At 40.5% G+C, this 19,157-nt stretch overlaps 1 long non-coding RNA gene across 1 annotated transcript in view; it reads left to right on the plus strand.

The window, feature by feature from the left end:
* The window catches only part of LOC141570717 (uncharacterized), a 94,061-nt gene extending 82,353 nt beyond the window's left edge, over positions 1-11,708 (plus strand). The window contains exons 2-3 of the long non-coding RNA XR_012495160.1: positions 1,021-1,199; positions 11,594-11,708. This is a non-coding gene — a long non-coding RNA (uncharacterized LOC141570717). The remainder of the gene's footprint in view (positions 1-1,020; positions 1,200-11,593) is intronic.
* Positions 11,709-19,157: the final 7,449 nt, after the last annotated feature.

Below are 19,157 nucleotides of genomic sequence, written 5' to 3' on the forward strand. Positions count from 1 at the left end.
CTATAATTAATGTTTCATTAGTCATAGGCATTAAAGTAGGACTTTAAGAGTTATACTGTGTTTCCTTCAACTCTCATAAATTTAGTCATATTTACCCACCTCACTCTCCCTCCTTAGATAAAAGAGAAAAGGGAGGCTAGAGAGGATGAGTGAGAGCAATTTCTAAAGCCTAAGAGATTAGTCCTAACTCCACAATTTAAATCACATAATTCTACCATTTAGGTTTGGAGGGGACCATCATTTCATCTGTGTTTTTTAATGATATTCTCATACAGAAAGATCACCGATTATGTCTACAATGGCAAAGGTAGTTATGGCTTCGGTAAAACAATGTGTGATATTAGGTTGGTGCAAAAGTAACTGAGGTTTCTGCAGTTATTTTTAACCTTTTAAACCGCAATTACTTTTGCACCAACCTAATACTATATATATATTACATATGTGCAGTAAATTCTTTGAAACAAACAAAAACAATTCAGAAACACTTTAAAGAATTGGTTTACATAATTCACCAGGGTTTTCAGGTTTAGGGAGCAAATGACTTTCTTTTAATAGAGAATCATAAATTTTAAAGCAGAAAGAGATGTTAAAGTTTATCTGGTCCGTCAATTACCAATCTTAAAAAAAACAACAAAAACGAAAAACTGTGGACTATGAGAATGTTGTATTATCCAATTCTACCCTTAAAAAGGCATTTGGCTAACTACAAGGAATGTTAAAATGTGCTTAAGCTTCAAAAGAAAAAAAGAAAAAAATCATTAGCTCTCTATTTCCCCTTCTGACATATGTAACTACCATTTACCACTGTTCATTCAATAGTTTAGGAAACATGCTGTTAATTCAGCATCTTCAAGTATTTCAATGGAAATAAACCAATTGCTACTTGGAAAAATTGTTGAAATGTGTTTGGAGAACCTTACACCAAGGTTTAGCTGGTTGCCGTCCAGGTCCCATATCATGTTACAAACAGGCTGCTTTTAGACTAGCTCAGCTTGTGCTTACTTTTTTTTTTTTTTAAAGGTCATGGAAGCTGAAGGTTGAGAAAACAAACAGAAAAAACACGTCTTCTTCAACTTAGAGATAAGCGGGCAACCCAAAGAACATGTGCTTTACAGTAAGACCTCAGGAATAATACTGAATAGAAATTCAACCAAGTGGATCTGACAGAAGCCCAGGCAGACATCCAGGAGAATTTTGTGGTGAGCTGCTGAGTCACACCTGTGCCTCTCTTTCCTCATCTGTACATTGGGGATATAAGCAATGAAGTCTGTATCACTATGAAAGCATGATCTCATTTGTGTATTTTTAAAAAATGTTTATGAATACATTGATCATTTCTAAAAGAGACATCCTCTCAAGAGATAAAGGTAGAGTTAGTGCACAATAAACAACAAAATAACTATTAGTAAAATGATCTATGCATTTGTTTTTGAAATGTTGTCCAAGACTTTGGGGAATGAAAATGGTGAGGGTGGAAAAGGTAAAGGAGGAAAGAGGCTTGCTTTTCATTGTAGTGTGTGAAAGAAAAAAAAATCATGTGCAAGTACAACTTTTCCAATAAAAGTACTAATTAGTTCTAAACACCGTGTTTCCCCGAAAATAAGACCTAGCCGGACAATCAGCTCTAATGTGTCTTTTGGAGCAAAAAATAATATATAATATAATATAATATAATATAATATAATATAATGTAATATAATGTAATATAACGTAACATAATATAATATAATGTAATGTAATGTAATGCAATGTAATATATAATATAATGTAATATAACATAACGTAACGTAATATAATATAATATAATGTAACATAATATAATATAATACCGGATCTTATATTATTTTTTGCTCCAAAAGACATATTGGAGATAATCGGTTGTCTGGCTAGGTCTTATTTTCAGGAAAACACCGCATATACGTGAGCTGACATGAATTGTGTGATTTAAGACGCTTATGAACCACGTCCCGACCAGTAAGTCATGGAGGTACTGGGTTGCCTCTAACCGAAACACCCCTATAAGAGAAAGTATCACTTGATAAGAAAGGATTGGGCTTGGCAGTGGGACAGGCATGAATTTGAGAACTGGTTCCATCACCGAGTGTGGAGCTATACAGCACTGAGAATGTTAGCCTCTGAGCCTGTTTCCTCTGTAAAACATGAAATAATACCCACTTTGTAGGTTGTTGGGAGAATGGAATCAGGCAATAGAAGTACTAGCTTTAATTACAATTTTTAAACAATGTGTATTGGCACTGCAGATAATTTTCACTCTCTGGTCACGATTTATTGTCTCATCCTGGATCTGCCCCCACTAATATTGATTGACTGATTTTACAAACATATACTGGTAGCACTTGCTACATGCCAGGCACTCTTCTTAATTCCACATGTATTGTAAATCTTTTAGTCCTCAGAAGAGTCCTAGGAGGTAGGTACTATGATTATCATCCACATTTTATAGATGAGAAAACTGAGGCACAGAGAGATCAAGTAATTTGCCCAGAGTCACACAGACAGCAAGTGGTGAGGCCAGGATTCTAGTATGTGCACTGAGCGCAATGCTTAGCATAAACCCGTATGCTGCACTGCCTCTGTGCAAAGCTGGAAATATAGCCTGATGTCTTTAAACCAATTGGCCTTCTTTCGGGGCATGTACTGGATAACCAAGTCAGAGGCGCTTCTCTGCTTCTTTCTGCCATCCAGTGTCTGGGAGTTAAATAGGAACCAATGAAAAGGGTCTGCTTCCTCAGCCTCAGCAGGTGCAGAAAATGCCCCCCCCCTGCCCCCCCCCCCGGGCCTCCAGGTACCTGAACTCGGGCTGTGCGTCATCACATTTGTATCTCTGCTGCCTCAATGCAAATAGGAAATAATAAATTGTGCTTGTATTTCCTGCATTTGATAAACATTTGTTTGGTGCCCACTGTGTGCTTGGAACTTCCAGTCAAGAACAGAGTGAATGACCCGTGCCTGCCCCCCAGGAAGCCTAAAGTATTGTGATGGGAGACCACTAAGACAGTCACAGGAAAACACAACAACAATAGGATAATAGATGGAAGATGTTAAGTGAGTTGCGTTTAGAGATATGATTCAGCCTGGGGCAGGCCAGTTCAAAGCTGTAGTCTGACCACAGGAATGAATGTGAGAAGAGAACATGCTGGAAGACTTGATTTTCTTCACATAGTAAACTCTTCTGATGTTCACATCCAATCCAGAAGTTCAGTCTCGGGAGGTATTAGGATACCCGTGTTTCCCTTGCTGGGGATTGAATTGGTGACTGTCCTAGCGTCAGCGATGAAGATCACTTCCTCCAGCAGTGCTGCCTAAGCCCCTGAGCCTGGGCAGCGTCTCCTCTGTTCTCCCAGGTCACCCTGGGCCCCATTCCATCTTTGCTCTTTGCTCTTGTGTTGTAAGGACCTGCTTACGGCTCTTCCCCTGCCCTGAGGTTTGGAGGGACTGAGTTAAACCAGATCACAGGTCTCTGCTGAAAGATTTCCCTGAGCTCATGTGATTATCAAATATATAGCTTTTGTCAAACATATTTGACCATAGATTCTCATGTGAGGGATGCCTTTTATTTACTTGTGGGACTAGAACTCTGAAGAACACAGTTTTAGCAGTGCTATGCTAGCTAGGAAGGACAGAGAACCGTGAGACAAGAACATGTGCTCCAGGAGCTCAGATTTTAGTGGGGAAGACAAAAGCCTAAGCGAGGAATTCAGTCCACTAAGTACTAGATTACAGGTATGTACAGGGGTGTGGTAGCAGACGTGTACAGAGAAACAAGAAAAGGTCAGAAGAAGCTTCAAAGAGCAGCTGATACAAGAACTGAGTTTTCAAGGATGAGTTGGCCTCCCCCAGGATACAAGGAAAGGTCATTCCAGCTGGCAACAAGCATGAGTAAAGGCAAGGAATTACGAAACCATGGCTATTCAGGAGATTGCCACTAGTTGTAGATGAAGCATGAGGTACTTAGTACTCGGAAAGGGCTATAAATAAACTTAAAAGGAAGAGGGCAAATCAGGAAGGAGATTGTGTGCTAGGGATCGTGTTTAAATTTTATCTGGTGGTAGGAAATGAGAAGTCATTGAACCGTGGAGTATTATCATCAACTTTCTACTTTGAAAATTATAGAGTGGCATGGAGGTCAGATCGCAGGGGTTGTAAAACTGGACACAAATGACTGGTTAAAAAATGGCTGAAATATCCAGGTGAGACATGATGGGGGATAACCAAGAAATTTGCAATGGAGAAAGAAAAGTGTGACCAAATGAACAAATAATTAAGAGGCAAAATTGACTTACGGATGGATGAAGGAAGATGAGTCAAAGATGACTCTCCAGTTTCTGGCTGGGATGATTGGTGGCTGGCAGTATCATTATCAAGAGAAAGGACACAAGCAGAGGAACAGTCAGCTTGGAGAAGAAGAGAATGGCTTCAGTTTGGGGCATAATGATTTGTTTGGGGAATGTTGATTTTTAGGTTTTTATGGAATCTGTAGACAGAGCTACAGTTCTGGAGTATAGGCTGGAGATACATATTTGGGAGGTGCCAACCTAAAAATAGTATCTCAAGCCATGGGAGTGGATATCAGCCAGCAAAATGAAAAAAGAAATGAAAAGAAACAAGCCAAGTGCAGAGTGGTGGAGACCAAATGCCAAGTGAGCATGGAGGAAGGACGAAGAGAACCCAGGAGAGTGATGTGGCAAAGCCTTGTGGAAATATGGTCTGGAAGTCAGTACTCTATAAGGAGTGCACTACCCATGCAAGAGCTGTGTCATGATCAGAACTCGGGGTCGGTACGAGCCATCTTGAACTGACACCAGACTTTAAATCTCTCCCCCTTCCTATTTCTACTCCAGTCCTTCAAGTTTGTACCCTGGTTGACTGCCCCACCCCCAATGTCAATCTTCCTTCTGTGTTCCCCACTCTACCTCCATGCTGGTCTACTTCATCAGACCAGTGTGTGCTTCCAGCATCAACCCAGGGCTACTGGCCACTTTGTTCAAAGGTGCCTGCTCCTTCCCTCAATTCCAGAGGACCAGGCCCAAAAGGATCAGGGCTTGAGTCTTAGATTCCCAAGTCATCCTCAAAGAAGCCATAGTTGAGACCTTGGATGAGATTGTCATGGTAGAGTTTGAAAAAGGAGAGGAGAGAGACAAAAAGAAATTTGAGCAAGAATCTTCTTTCAGGGGACCAAGAGAGGAACAGGACCAGCAAGGGAGGCTGAAGAGTAATATTCAAGCAGATTGGAAAAACAAGCAAACAAACAAACAAAACCCCAAGAAAACGTAGTGATTTAGAAACTATGGGAGGCAGTTGGTAAGTGAAGGAAGGGTGTTCACAGTGCTGAATGCTCAGTTTGCAGAAGGATTCTCAGGAACAGGCCGATGGATTTGGCAATGCAGAAGTCAGACAATTTGCTAAAGACAGTTTTCAGTCCTGTGATGGAGGTGGAACTCAAATAGTTAAAAGTAAAGGGAATGGGAATGGCTGGATTGTTCAGTTAGAGCAGGAGCTCTGAACAACAGGGTTGCCGGTTCGATTCCCACAGGGGCCAGTGAGCTGCGCCCTCCACAACTAGATTGAAAACTACGTGCTGCCGCTGAGCTGCCAGAGGGGCAACCAGATGACTTAGTTGGTTAGACCATGAGCTCTCAACAACAGGGTTGCCAGTTTGACTCCTACATGGGATGGTGGGCTGTGCCCCCTGCAACTAAGATTGAAAACAACGACTGGACTTGGAGCTGAGCTGCACCCTCCACAGCTAGACTAAAGGACAACAACTTGGAGCTGATGGGCCCTGGAATAACACACTCTTCCCCAATATTCCCCAATAAAATTAAAAAAAAAAAATTTACAAAAAAAAGTAAAGGGAATGGAGGCAAAAAGAAGGCTCTTTCCAGAAGTTTAATGATGGAGAAGTTTAATGATGGAGGTTTATTTAATTAATTCATTTACTACATTTAATTCTTAAGTATCTACTCTGTCCAAGCCATAAGAGGATAAAAAAAAAAAAATTTAAGTGTCTAAACCTGCCCTTAATAGTACAGAACCTGCAGTAGAATGGAGAACATCAGCTACACATAAAAAGTTAAGTGACATTGCAGAACTGCTTGCCATTTTCCATGCTCAGACCTCTTCTCACTCGACTTTTGTCCCTTTGTAATTTCATCCACTCCCACAGCTTCAAAGACCACCTGTGACATAAGCCCTCTACACTAACGATGACTCTGAGCTGTGCCTTAGGTCTCTACCTGCCCTCCAATCTCCAGATCCTTGCTTCTGCCTGCAAATGGAAGTCTTCCACATCTACTGGTATTCTTATACCCCATGGATTCTGTGACTGGGCTGGGTACCCTTTTAATATTGGTGCCAGAACACTTAAAGTCAAATTTGGGATCACTTTACCAAAAATGCTTCTCTTAGCTCTAGGACGTTAAGGCAGTGGTTTTCAACCTGTAGTTCCTGGAGACCTAGGCGTGGCCCCCAGTTTATTTTATAGAAAGGAGAATGGAAAAGTGTCGTATTTATACAACCTGTATCCCTGACTCACTTTCTGTCATTATTTTTTGTTTCTTCTGTGACCCATTTCTATGTCTAAGTCATGCTCTTTTATTGGAAGCACAGTTCTTGGGGAAGCCTGCTCATTCTCTGTCAGGGCCATAGGTCTGGGTGAGGTTTAGGACCCAGAAAAGGGTATTGTTGGGACGCTGTCCTGTGCATGGTAGGATGTCGAGCAGTATCCCTGGCCTCTGTCCCTAGATGCAAAGAGCACCCGCCTTCCCAGTTGTGACAACAAAAAATGTCTCCAGACATTGCCAACGTCCCTTGATTGAGACCCACTACTCTCGTGCTTTTGCTGCTGGTTCTTCTGCTCCTGCAAAGCAATATTTGTAATTACAGTGACTCATGTTTTAGCCCAGGAGAGATGGCATCCCTGGACCAGAGGGACCAGGAAGGGAAAGCCCTTACCCCTTGCTTTGTAATCCTCTCACTCTACAAACTGCTTCTGTGTCTTTTCTTTATGCAACATTGAACTCTCCAACTGAGACCTCTAGGTCCTGGGTTGATAATCTCATTACAGCTAATCCTGTTTACAGCCATTCTCTTAGCAGAACAATCTTGTCAGGACCCGGGCTCTCTGAGGCTCTTTCCTTTCTACCTACTTTTCTTGCTGTTCCATTGTTCCTGGTGGCCTGGCTGAGTGTGAGCTTTCATTGATAGGGCTTATCCTGTTTACGGGGAGTCTGCAAAAGGGCCTCATCAAATATTTCCATCCTTTCCTTCAAGAAATGGCTCCCTTTGATCTGTGCAAGGCAAAATTGTGTTTATCAGAAGCTGAGCTTCCTTTAGCTGATGATGGGGACATCCTGTCCCAGAAAGCTCCCCAAAATAACACTTTCTGAATTTCAGCATATTTTCAGGTTTCTCTTTTATGGGTAAGCATTTTTTGCAGGGTATCTCTTTATGGCAAGTGAAGAACAGGGCTGGCTTTTGTTTTTGAGCCCAAGGTAACACAAAGCTGAATAGTTTTCTGCAAATCACCACCAAACAGGAGAAAAGGACACGTCTGGTGATACTATAAACTTGGAACTGGGACAATATATAAGATTAGGGCTGGCCAGGTGAGATCCCTTTTCATGTTGTCAATTTAAAACTCCAAGTTATTTAACAAGATGAAAAAAAAGGTCATGGGTGTTAGTCATCTGGGCAATAGGGTAGTGGAAGCCTGTGCATTTAGGTATGTGAATGTGTTGTGTCTGCTCGCTCACGGGCTGTGAAAGCATTCGTGAGTCAGGTAGAAACAGAGAAGAGTCCGCTGGGCAGAGTCTGTTGGAAACTACTGCGAACTCCTGTGTCGAGTCTTTGTTTGGTCTCAAGTTTTATATTTTCTAACCAGGATGTAAATTGTTTTGGCCTATAGTGGAATTTTTTACTGAGTTCGGCTTTGTCCGTTGGGATGGGGGAACGTTCAGTTAAACTGGTTACTGGTTAAACTGGTTATCAAAACCTTTGCATATGTTATGTAGATTTAAGTTGGAGCCAGGAGTGGATCCCATACAGATGCAAAACCTCTCCCCAGTCACAGGGCCAGCACTGGGCCGAGGTAAACAGAACCATTGAACCAGCACAGTAAATGTATAGGAAGCAGAATCATTAAGAGGCAAAGAAAAGAAAGCTTTCAAAAAGTCCCAAGCTAACTTACACTTGTTAAATTCTACCCAAGATCCAAATCTCAAAATAGAAGATCTAGTGCCACCATTACAATCCACTGTCTTAACAGAATGATAAGTGGATTTTATACTTGCTTAGTTTTTAAGACATTGCCGGGTGAAGAGAGATTCTCTGTCTATAGCAGTGGTTCTCAAAGTGTGGTCCTTAAGTCCAGCAGTGTCACCAAAGAACTTGTTACAGCCCCCCACCACCACCATCCCCAGATTCTGAACTGGCAACTCTGGAGGTGGGGCCAGCAATCTGTGTGCTAAGGAGCCCTCCAGGTGGTTCTGCTGCATGCTAGAGTCTGAGAACCCCCAGTCTACATCAATAACCCCCAAACTGCTGCATACATACAGAATCACTTAGGAAGCTGATTAACATACAGAGTCCCAGATCCCATCCCTAAAGATATAGAACATGAATCATTTGGTCTAGGGTGGATCCTGGAAGCCTGTCTTGTTTTTTGTTTGTTTTATTAAAATATAGTTGACAAAAATATTATACTAGTTTCAGGTGTACCACATAGAGATTCTACACTTATATACCTTACCATGTGATCACCGTAAGTCTAGTAACCGTCTGTCACCATACAAAGTTATGAGATTATTGACTCTATGTGTCCTCTGCTGTGCATTATACCCCTTTGACCTATTTATTTTATAACTGCAAGTTTATACCGCTTGTTTCCCTTCACCTTTTTTATGTCCCTCCTCTCTGGCAGCAATCAGTTTGTTCTTTGTTTCTATGAGTCTGTTTCTGGTTTGTTTGGGTTGTTCATTAGTTTTGTTTTTTACATTTCACATATAAGTGAAATCATAAAGTATTTGTCTTTCTCTGACTTATTTCACTTAGCATTATGCCCTCTAGGTCCATCCATGTTGTCACAAATAGAAAGATTTTATTTATTTTTATTGCTGAATAATAGTTCATTATATATATATATATATATGTCACTTCTGTAGCCATTTGTCTATCAATGGACACCTAGGTTGCTTCCATATCACAGCTATTATAAATAATGCTGCAATGAACTTAGGGGTGCATGACTTTTTGAATTTATGTTTTTGTTTTCCTTGGATAAATACCCAGAAATGGAATTGCTGGATAATATGGTAGTTCTATTTTTAATTTTTTGAGGTAACTCCATACTGTTTTCCACAGTAGCTGCACCAATTTGCAATCCCACCAACAGTGCACAGAGGGATCACTTTTCTTCACATCCTTGCCAACATTTTTAGATAATAGCCATTCTCACAGGTATGAGCTGATTATCTCAGGTGTTTGGTTTTGATTTACATTTCCCTGATGATAAGTGATGTTCAGCGTCTTTCCGATGTCTACTGGCCATCTGTATGTCTCTCTTGGGGAAATGTCTATTCAGGTCCCCTGCCCATTTTTTAATTGAACTGTTTGCTTTTTTGATATTGAATTGTATGTGTTCTTCATATATTTTGGATATTAACCTCTTATCAGATAAGTCATTTGCAAATATCTTCTCCCATTTAGTTGACTATCTTTTCATTTTGTTGATTGTTTCCTTCACTGAGCAGGAGCTTTTTAGTATGATGTAGTCCATTTATTTATTTTTGCTGTTGTTGCCCTTCCCCAGGGATATGTATTCAAAAAATATACTGTTTTATACTGCACTTATTTGTCAAAATAAAGATTCCCATATACAAAAATATATATATTGCTAAGAATGATGTTAAAGAGTTTTCGGTCTATGTCTTCTTTTGGGAGTTTTATGGGTTAAGGTAAGTCTTGGATCTATTTTGAGTTTATTTTTTTTTACATGTGGTGTAAGAAAGTGGTCCAGTTTCATTTTTTTTTTTTTGTATGTATGTATCTATTCAGCTTTCCAAACACCGTTTATTGAAGAGACTGTCATTTCTCCCATTGTGTATTCTTCCCTCCTTTGTCATGGATTAATTCACTGTATAACACTGGGTTTATTTCTGGACTCTCTATTTCTTTCCATTGATCTATGTGTCTGTTTTTGTGTCACTACCATACTGTTCTGATTACTATAGCTTTGTAGAATAGTTTGGTCAGGGAGTGTGATATCTCCAAGTTTGTTCTTCTTTTTCAGGATTGCTTTGGTAATTCAGTGTGTTTTGTGATTTCATGTAAACTTTAGGATTATTTGTTCTATTTCTGTGAAAAATACTATTGGTATTTTTGATAGGGATCACACTGAATTTGTAGATTTCTTTGGGTAGTATTTTTAATTATGTTAATTCTTCCTATCCATGAGCATAGTATAGCCTTCCAATTGTTTGTGTCATCTTTAATTTCTTTCATCAGTGTCTTACAGTTTTCAGAGGACAGGTCTTTCACCTCCTTGGTTAAATTTATTCCTGGGTATTTTATTCTTTTTGATGCAATTGAGATCATTTTCTTAATTTTTTCTTCCTGCAGTTCCCATTTGTTTGTCAGGTACCTAGGGGTTACTATGGATTTTTTTTTTTTTTTTCAAGTCTAGTCTAGTCTTTAAATCACTGACTTATCTCAATGCCTCATAGCAGGCTTGTATGCCCCCATGAGCCCCTGAGTGATATCCCTCCTACTGCAGACCATCCAGTTAGGGGTGGGGTTCCCACAATTACCTTGTCTCTGTCTTTCCTGACCCTTTTCTATGTGGTCCATCTCTCGTTTGTTGTGCAAAAGCTGTTCAATTAACGCTCAGTTGTTCTTCAGGAGGAATTGGTCTCTATATAGGTGCACATTTGATGTGTCTGTGGAGGAGATTGAGTAGTAGGGTCTTTCTACGCCACCGTCTGGGACTTGCCTCTGCTTTGTTAATAAGCACCTCAGGGTGACTTGGATGCAGAGGTCCAAGGTTCAAGTTCAGAGAAACACTGACCTGTATACATAGGGGCAGTGGAAAATTTCCACGGTACTCCAGCACTGTTCTGAAGAGACTCCCTTCATGGCTAAGAATGAGCAGGTATTACAGTTTAGCTTCCCTCCCAGTCATTCTGTGAAGCTGGCGGCTAGGGTTACCTATTGTGGCAGGTGGTTCTTTTCAGGATTACTCTAATACTAGAAGGTTAGACTGGCCCGATCAGTTCCTTTCACGCTGATATCTGAAGCAGTTTGCTAACTCCTAACCTGGGTTGGGCTCACCTGCTGTCCTGGAAGCAAAAGCTTTTTATCCCATTATCAGTTCCCTTGAGCCACAATCCAGATACAGCTTGGTTTTCCCAGGAGTTTTGTTTTGCACAACTGATGCATTCCAATCATTGTTGGGATGTATTTTCCTTCTCCTCTTTCCCTCCAGCCCCCGGACTTTGTATTTGGTGCATATATAGTCTCCTTGTTTCGACGTCCTCAAATCCTAACCCTCTCTCCCAAATGCTGTCTCTCCCACCAGGTACCTGGCCCTTCACTCTGCAGAACTGTGCTCACTAAGACCACTATCAACTCTGAATCCCAGCCCAGAATGGAAGCTGTTGATTCTCAGATATCGGAAGCTGTTGCACCTTAGCTTTTAGGTACAGTATTGTTGTGATTTGCCTCCTGCCTTCCTACCTTTGTCACCCATGTCCCTGTAGGCTTGTTATCACCCCACTTTTATGTCAGTTCCGAGGGTCTCTCAGGACTCTGCCCTTAGCTCTCCACTAATGAAAAATAATGCTTCTCAAAAGGTTGATTTTGATCTGTTTTCAATAGACTCTTTCTCCAGTCAGTCATTGGCATCTTACAGAGATGGTCATCCTTTGTTCCCAGTCATATAACCATGCCAGCCCCTGTTGGGAACCCCACAATAGTAAAGGATAGGGTCCCAGTAGAGCCACGGTATGCAGCTATGTAGTTTGTGCGCTGTACAAGCACATCTGAGGAAGGGGACAGTGTGAACTAAAATACAACTTGTGCTGTAGTCACCGAAATGAGTGCCTGACATTGTGCTGGGGATACCTGGAGGAAAGTGTACTAGCTTTTTGTTGTTGTTTTCTTTCGTGTGACAAATATTTATGTAAACGCATAATTACACTAGATTATCAGCTGAGATTAGAATGATATGTTTTTGTTGTCATCTCATTGTTTATGTGAAAATGCACTCTTTTGGAGAGCTTGAAAATATTTTATTGGAAATAGTTAATTCATTAATTTTATTTCTTAGAGCAGTTTTAGGTTTACAGAGAGACTGAGTAGAAAGTACAGAGTTCCCTGATACTCCTACCTGCTCCCTCCCATCCCACCTCCAGCTTCCCCAGTTATTAGCTCCTTGCAGTGGTGTGGTACATGTTATAATTGATGAACCAATATTGTACATTATCAGGAACTAAAGTCCATACTTGACAGTAGGGTTCTCTCCTGGTGTGGTGCATTCTCTTGGTATTGACAAATATGTAATGATGTGTAGTCACCATTTTTGTATTGTACAGAATAGTTTCACTGCTCTAAAAACACCCTGTGTGTTTTATGTATTCACCCTTCCCAACCTCCCTTCCCCTCCCTAGACCCTGGAAACCACTGGTCTTTTCACCCTTTCACAGTTTTGCAGAAAGTATGTTTTTTGCTTTGTATAAAGGAATATCTTCTAGCCACAGGGATATTTCTACCCAGTGGCACACCATTTTTAAAATTTAGCCAATGCCTTGAGTCTAAGATCACACCCAACGTAGGATCTTTCCCTGGGTCACTTGACTGTATCCCATTTTTCTTGTTTCTCCTTATCTAACACGTCTTTTTCTTGGTAAATATTACCTTCTGCTCCCCTTTCTCCCACTCATCCATCCCTCTCCGTCTCTGATGCATTTCTATGTCAGTGCTGTCTAGAACTTTCTTCCATGATGGAAATATTCGATACCTCTGTAGGCCAGTACAGTAGCCACTAGCTTCATGTGGCTCTTGAGCACTTGAAAGGGGATTACTGTGATGGAGGAACTGAATTTTAAAATTCTATTTCATTTTAATGATCTCAACTTAGCCCCAGGTGGCTAGTGGCTATTTTACTGGACAGCACAGGTTTAAGTTTTTACCTATGCCAGATCACCCATTCTGATACCATTCTACCTTCATACTTTAAATTCTTCCCATCCCCTTGAATCTTCCCTAATCAGAAAAGAAGCAGAATTCCGCCTGAACTCGTTGCTGAAACGCATAGCTCCCATGTCTATGCCACTCGTCACCATCAGATACGTGCATATTCTTCTCTTCTACAGAACACTAAGATGTCTTGGAAAAGTTCTTTAATTTATGAGACTCTTCCATGTTCTTGGTCTATACGTGTTTATGTCTTCCTCTATAAAATGTTTTCTGTTCAAAACTCTATAAGAAACTCCTAGAAAACATAGTAGAAGTATATAACTAACACTTTCATTGGCAATAACTATAAGCCATTGTCAGTGGGTTAACACATGCCATTTTAGATGATTGTGGCACAACATTAAAGGCATGAAAAAAGGAGAAAGGAAGAAACAATATCATCAAAAGAAAGTAAGGCTTTCTGTCCAGGAGTCAGCATGGAGTAAGGAGCTGTGGTTCTTAGGAGGCGGGAGTTCTAAAGCTACTTGTGCCACCCACCAGCGGACCCGTGACGTTGGTCATGTTACTTAATTGCTCAGGGACTCAGCTTTCTCCTTCATAGAACACAGGGTTTTGCCCAGATGCTCCCATGTAAGGTGTCTCTTAGATTAAAATGCTCCTTGTGTCAAAAGTAGTCTGGGAATAACTGGGCAAGTTGAAGCTCACTTTTGTCACCCAAAATATTTCACATGATCCCACCCCTACCACCCCTTTCCCCAACTGGCAGTGTTTGTGGTGAACACATCAAGTTTGCTAAGGATGAGTCCAAAACAATATTTTAAGAACCAACAAAACCTAGGTCCGAGTGAGTCATTGGTCCTTCTATAGTGGCTAAACTGACCACAAAAGTTTGTAAAGAGTGTATATGGCGTCCTTAAAACATCAGCCCAAACCTTTTATTTCTAGTGCTTTGAACAGAAATAAACACAGTCATTAAGCCCAATTCTGCATTCCACCAAACAGATGAAAAGTTAAAGTATAAGCATGGACTCCCTAGCTGAGTATGTGTTGTCTGCATGCCCGTGTGAGTGGTCAGTGAAATGCCTGGGCTTTGTTATAGAAGCGGTAGGAAGTCTCCTTATAAAAACAGGGTGAGTTTGTGCTAGAGTAAAGATCTGTGTTCTGGAACTCTTAATGTGCTCATAATTACCACTTAGGCTTCCAAGCTAAATGATTTGCTAATGGCAACTAAAACGGGATATGATCCAGAGTGAAATAATTGATTCATGACTTGGGAGGGTCTGAGTAGATTGCCCTCAGCCAAGTGCCTAAATGTTTTTTTCTTTCTCTCCTTCAACCTTGCTTCTGCAGCCCCCGCTGTGGAATGGGAGTAGCATTGTTGTGATGACTAAGTGACACTGGGGCACAGCCTTGCAGACTCTTCCTCCCAAGTCCTTGGCTTCGTTGCAATTATACATTTGTTTACATCATCACTTTACTGTCTCTCTTTCCTCGACTGTAAATTTCAGGAGGGCATGGATTGTGTCATCTTTGGCTCTGAGCATGGAGTAAGGAGTCAGCAAAAATCTTTTGAATGTAACATATAAACCATTTGCAGCCACCGGAGTCAAATCTCTGGGCCTGGATCCTTTGTTCTTGGGCAAGTAACTGTCCTGCCTATGCCTTAATTTCCTCTTCTGTAAAGGAAGATTGTAATGGTGTCTAGTTGATTGGCTAATTGTGAAATTTAAGTGAGACAACACATGCAAAGAGCTTAGAATTGTGTCTGGCACATGGTGAGGACTCAGGACATGTTAGTGATTTTTAATGTTCATGATAATGTTAGTTGATATGTAATAAGCACTTTAAAAATGACAGTTCTTATTATTGTTTACTATCATTGAAAGAATATTTGCCTTTTGAAGTATCAGTTATATGGAGGTCCTCCATTGCATATACTATAAGAGGACCACTGCTTACCTTTATTTGCTGTGCCCGGTACATGGGCAGAGACTATGCCAAAGGAAACACCAAAATGATGTTCACAATGGTACATGGGTCTCTAGGGTCCAAGGGAAATTTACAGAGTGTTGTTCCACTCCCCTACATTCATCCCTGTCTTCCCTCCCAGGACCCTCCTCTCATCTGTTTGGTCAGTCCTCCCAGAACGTCCCCAGCTTGCAAATCAGCCTCCCCTACAGGATCTGTCTTGACCCATAGTTAAAGGATGCTTTTCAGCAACCTGTTCTCTTGTGAAAATAATTGATTTCCAGAAGGTGAATGATAGAAGCCTATATTCTTATATTTAAGGCAGGAAGGGAAAACAAGAGAAAAGACTTGAGGCTAATTCTAAAGTCTCCATTTACTAACTGAGTCACCTCTGGTAAGTTACTTGATTAATTGAGTCTCAGAATATTATCAGTTAGGTGGAATAATGAATATGTGATCCACCTCCTGGGCTTATGAAAATTAAATGAGATAAATAGGTAAAGGACCTAGTTCCAATTAAGATAAGAGAGTTTCTAAATTGTGAAAAGTAGAAATTTTGCCACCTCCCACCCTTCCAGCTCTAGCCCTAAGTTTCCAAATTGATGTGGGAAATTTAGCTAAGAGTGTTTTCCTTTCTCTAGGGACTCCTTTTTTAAATGGTGGGGCTACTTCCTGTCTGAGGACAAAAGAGAGAGTGGGGAAGGACACACACACACACACACACACATACACACACACACACACACACACACACACTTTCTTTTCAAATTCTTCGCCTTCTGATTCTTCTCTAATTTGTAAATGAAATTTGAATAATGCTATAATTCCATTCCGGTATTTTTCATATACTGTTCTTTAATGGAATAAGGTTATCAAATTTTATCCTTACCTCCCTCCTTTAATTTTCTGAATTTAATGACACTAGATTTGAATTTTATGGCATTTGCAGAAACAAGATTTTGCCCATATAATTTGGGATTCAATTTCATTATTTGAGAACTGACAATTGTTTAAATCAAATTATTTTTAATAAGCAAAATCACATTGACCCATTTTCTTTTCTTTTTTACAATTAAGAAACACTTTAATATTCATAGTTCTTGAAATTACAACACTATGCACTACTATTTCTTTTTTAGACATGATCTAGCAAGATCAATAGTTAACTTTTAGAAAAAAGTGGGGGAAAGAAGAGTTTGCATGACACTTAAAAAAGGCAGTACCCCAAGGAAAAAATTGTAAAAGAATGATAAAAGTATAATAGATCTCCTCAATGTAAAATTACAATAAATACTAAGAAATACAGAGGGTGCCAAAAAATATATACACATTTTAAGAAAGGAAAAAACTGTATTAAAATTGTAATACTCGATATATAACGATAACAAAAGTTGAATACATGTTTGACTTCTGCAATTACAAGAGGTGCTCAAAGTGGTTACCATCAATGCAATTTTAATATAGTTTTTTCCTTTCTTAAAATATGTATACTTTTATTGGCATCCTCTGTATATACATAATCTGATCCATTTTATTCTGATGGGTAGGATATATAAAAATATTGCTAACCTATAAATATATGGTTTAGGTAGATGATTGAGTAAGTGATCTGGGGGAAAAAAAGAGAAAAACTGCTTGGCTGTACAGCCCTGAGAGTTTGGTTTTTCAGAGGACAGATATTGATCTCCTAGTTTTAACTTTCTACCTGTGTGAGCTTGAATAGTGGCCTGACTCTCTGAACCTCAGTCTACTCACCTGCAACAGGGTACCCATTTCACAAGGTTGTTTTCAGAATTAAATTGGATAGTGGGGTTATTGCTACGTAGAAGGAAGAATGGTTTCCTTCACAGACCCGAATTCCAGTTAAACTTTTTCTTTGATATAATGTTACTATAATTAAAAAAACAAAATCATCCTTGGGATATGTATGAATGGATGGGGTCAGAATACAGTTTCCAAATTTTCCTGTAGTTACCAAGAAGGAAGAGAAGTCAGGGTATAGAAGGTCTGGCAATTAAGTTCATGAACTTGTTACAATGATGCTAAGCTTTTTTGATATCAGAGGGATTATTCATTATTAATTTGTACCAACTGGACAAGCAGTTAACCAAATTTACTATTTGGAAGTGCTGAAAAGGCTGTGTGAAAAAGTTAGATGACCTGAACTTTTCGCCAACAACTCACGACTCTTGCATCACTACACTATACCAGCTCACATGACACTGTCTGTGAGGGAGTTTTTAGCCAGTAAACAAATAACTATATTGGAACACCCTCCCTGCTCACCTGATCTGGCCCCCAATGACTTCTTTTATTTATATATATATATATATATATATATATATATATATATATATATGTGTGTATTTTAATTTATTTTTTAAAATGACTTCTTTTTTTAACCCGAAGATAAAGGAAATATGAAAGGAAGACATTTTGATGACATTCAGGACATCAAGGGTAATACAATGACAGTTCCAATGGCCATTCCAGAAAGAGTTCCAAAATTGCTTTGAAGGTGGACTAGGTGCTGGCATCAGTGCATAGCTTCCCAAGGGGAGTACCTCAAAGGTGACCATAGTGATATTCAGCAATGAGGTATGCAGCACTTTTTTTAGGATGAGTTCACGAGCTTAATTGTCTGACCTTCATATCTCCTGGCCAGGACCTTTGCATCCCTACACATATCATGTTCCCAGGTACATATTAAGCATGAGACACATGTGTTTTTGAATGGTCTTTTGGTGGGTGTGATAGAGATAAGTTACCCGGACTAGAATGAAGGTGGTAAAACTAGAAGATGTGGAAGAATGATGGATTAAAAACAAAAGATGGACGTCTATGACACTGGGTTTAAATTCCAGCTTTAGGGCGGAGGAACCTTCACTGGAAAAATGCTGACTGTCCTCCATTCCTCCCCCTGAAGCCACACACCTCAGTCTGACCCCCATATGTCTCCGAGGCCCCCCAAGTCACCATCCCTTCACTGGATCCCAAGAAATTATTCTGTTTCAATCACAGAGATTCTCTACTTGTGCATGTTGTTTGTACTTAAAAAAAAAAAAAAAAGAATGAAAAGTGGTGGCTTCAAATTGAGCATCCACAGGAAGAAGGCAGTGTGTGTGCTATGTGAGCAACCAACACCATCCTTCCATAAAGGAGAAACAGATAAGGTAGCTGAGTGCTCACAGCCAAGGGAGCAGAAGACCACGAGGAGCACAGCATGCAAAGGTGCAGAGTTGTTCTGATTAAGTCCAAATACTACATCACTACACGCTCCTCAAACTGGAGGACACAAAACAAGAGCACCCAATACATCTTTCTGAAGCAACAAGTTTATTGCAAGATTTGTAAGAACCAACTACTTTAATAAGAACCATCTTCCTCTAAAAGATCAGGAGAGAAAGGCCGCAGGAAAAACAGTCCAGTCTCCGAAGTCCCACCCAGGTGGGGGCCGAGTGGTGGACCTACAGTGAGGGCAGCCTTTCCTCTTGTCCCCCAGGAGGCTCCAGGCCATCCTCCAAGCTCACCAGCAATTTTGGGTATGATGCTTCTGAAGGCCACGATGATGCCAAGTGCCCTCCCGGTATGAATCCCATACAGAGGACACCATGGCAGTTTGCACAACTCCATCGTCCTCTGGACCAAGTCCTCTTGCCCACAGCTCTGTGCACACACAAGTGTACTCCTTGCATTATTGCCAGCTGCAGTTTCTGTCCCGCCTCTGGCCAATCTCCCCCACCATGTGGCTGGGCTCCTTGGACCTCAGCATGTGCGAGTTCAGCATTTAAAATGCAGGGAGTCTGGCTTGACCTCCCCAGAGTCTGTTTGTAGCCCTGCCTTAGCTGTCACAATCTAAGTGGGCTTCACTTTATTGAGTTTGGACAGCTCCTTTTTGGACAGCCTAAGGCAGAGCTTTCTTAAGCAGTTGCAGTACCTCCTAGCCACGCCCATCCCCCCCACCCCCGCCATCCATG

Source organism: Rhinolophus sinicus, linkage group LG03, assembly GCF_036562045.2.
Source record: "Rhinolophus sinicus isolate RSC01 linkage group LG03, ASM3656204v1, whole genome shotgun sequence".
In the NCBI taxonomy this organism is placed as follows: Eukaryota; Metazoa; Chordata; class Mammalia; order Chiroptera; family Rhinolophidae; genus Rhinolophus; species Rhinolophus sinicus.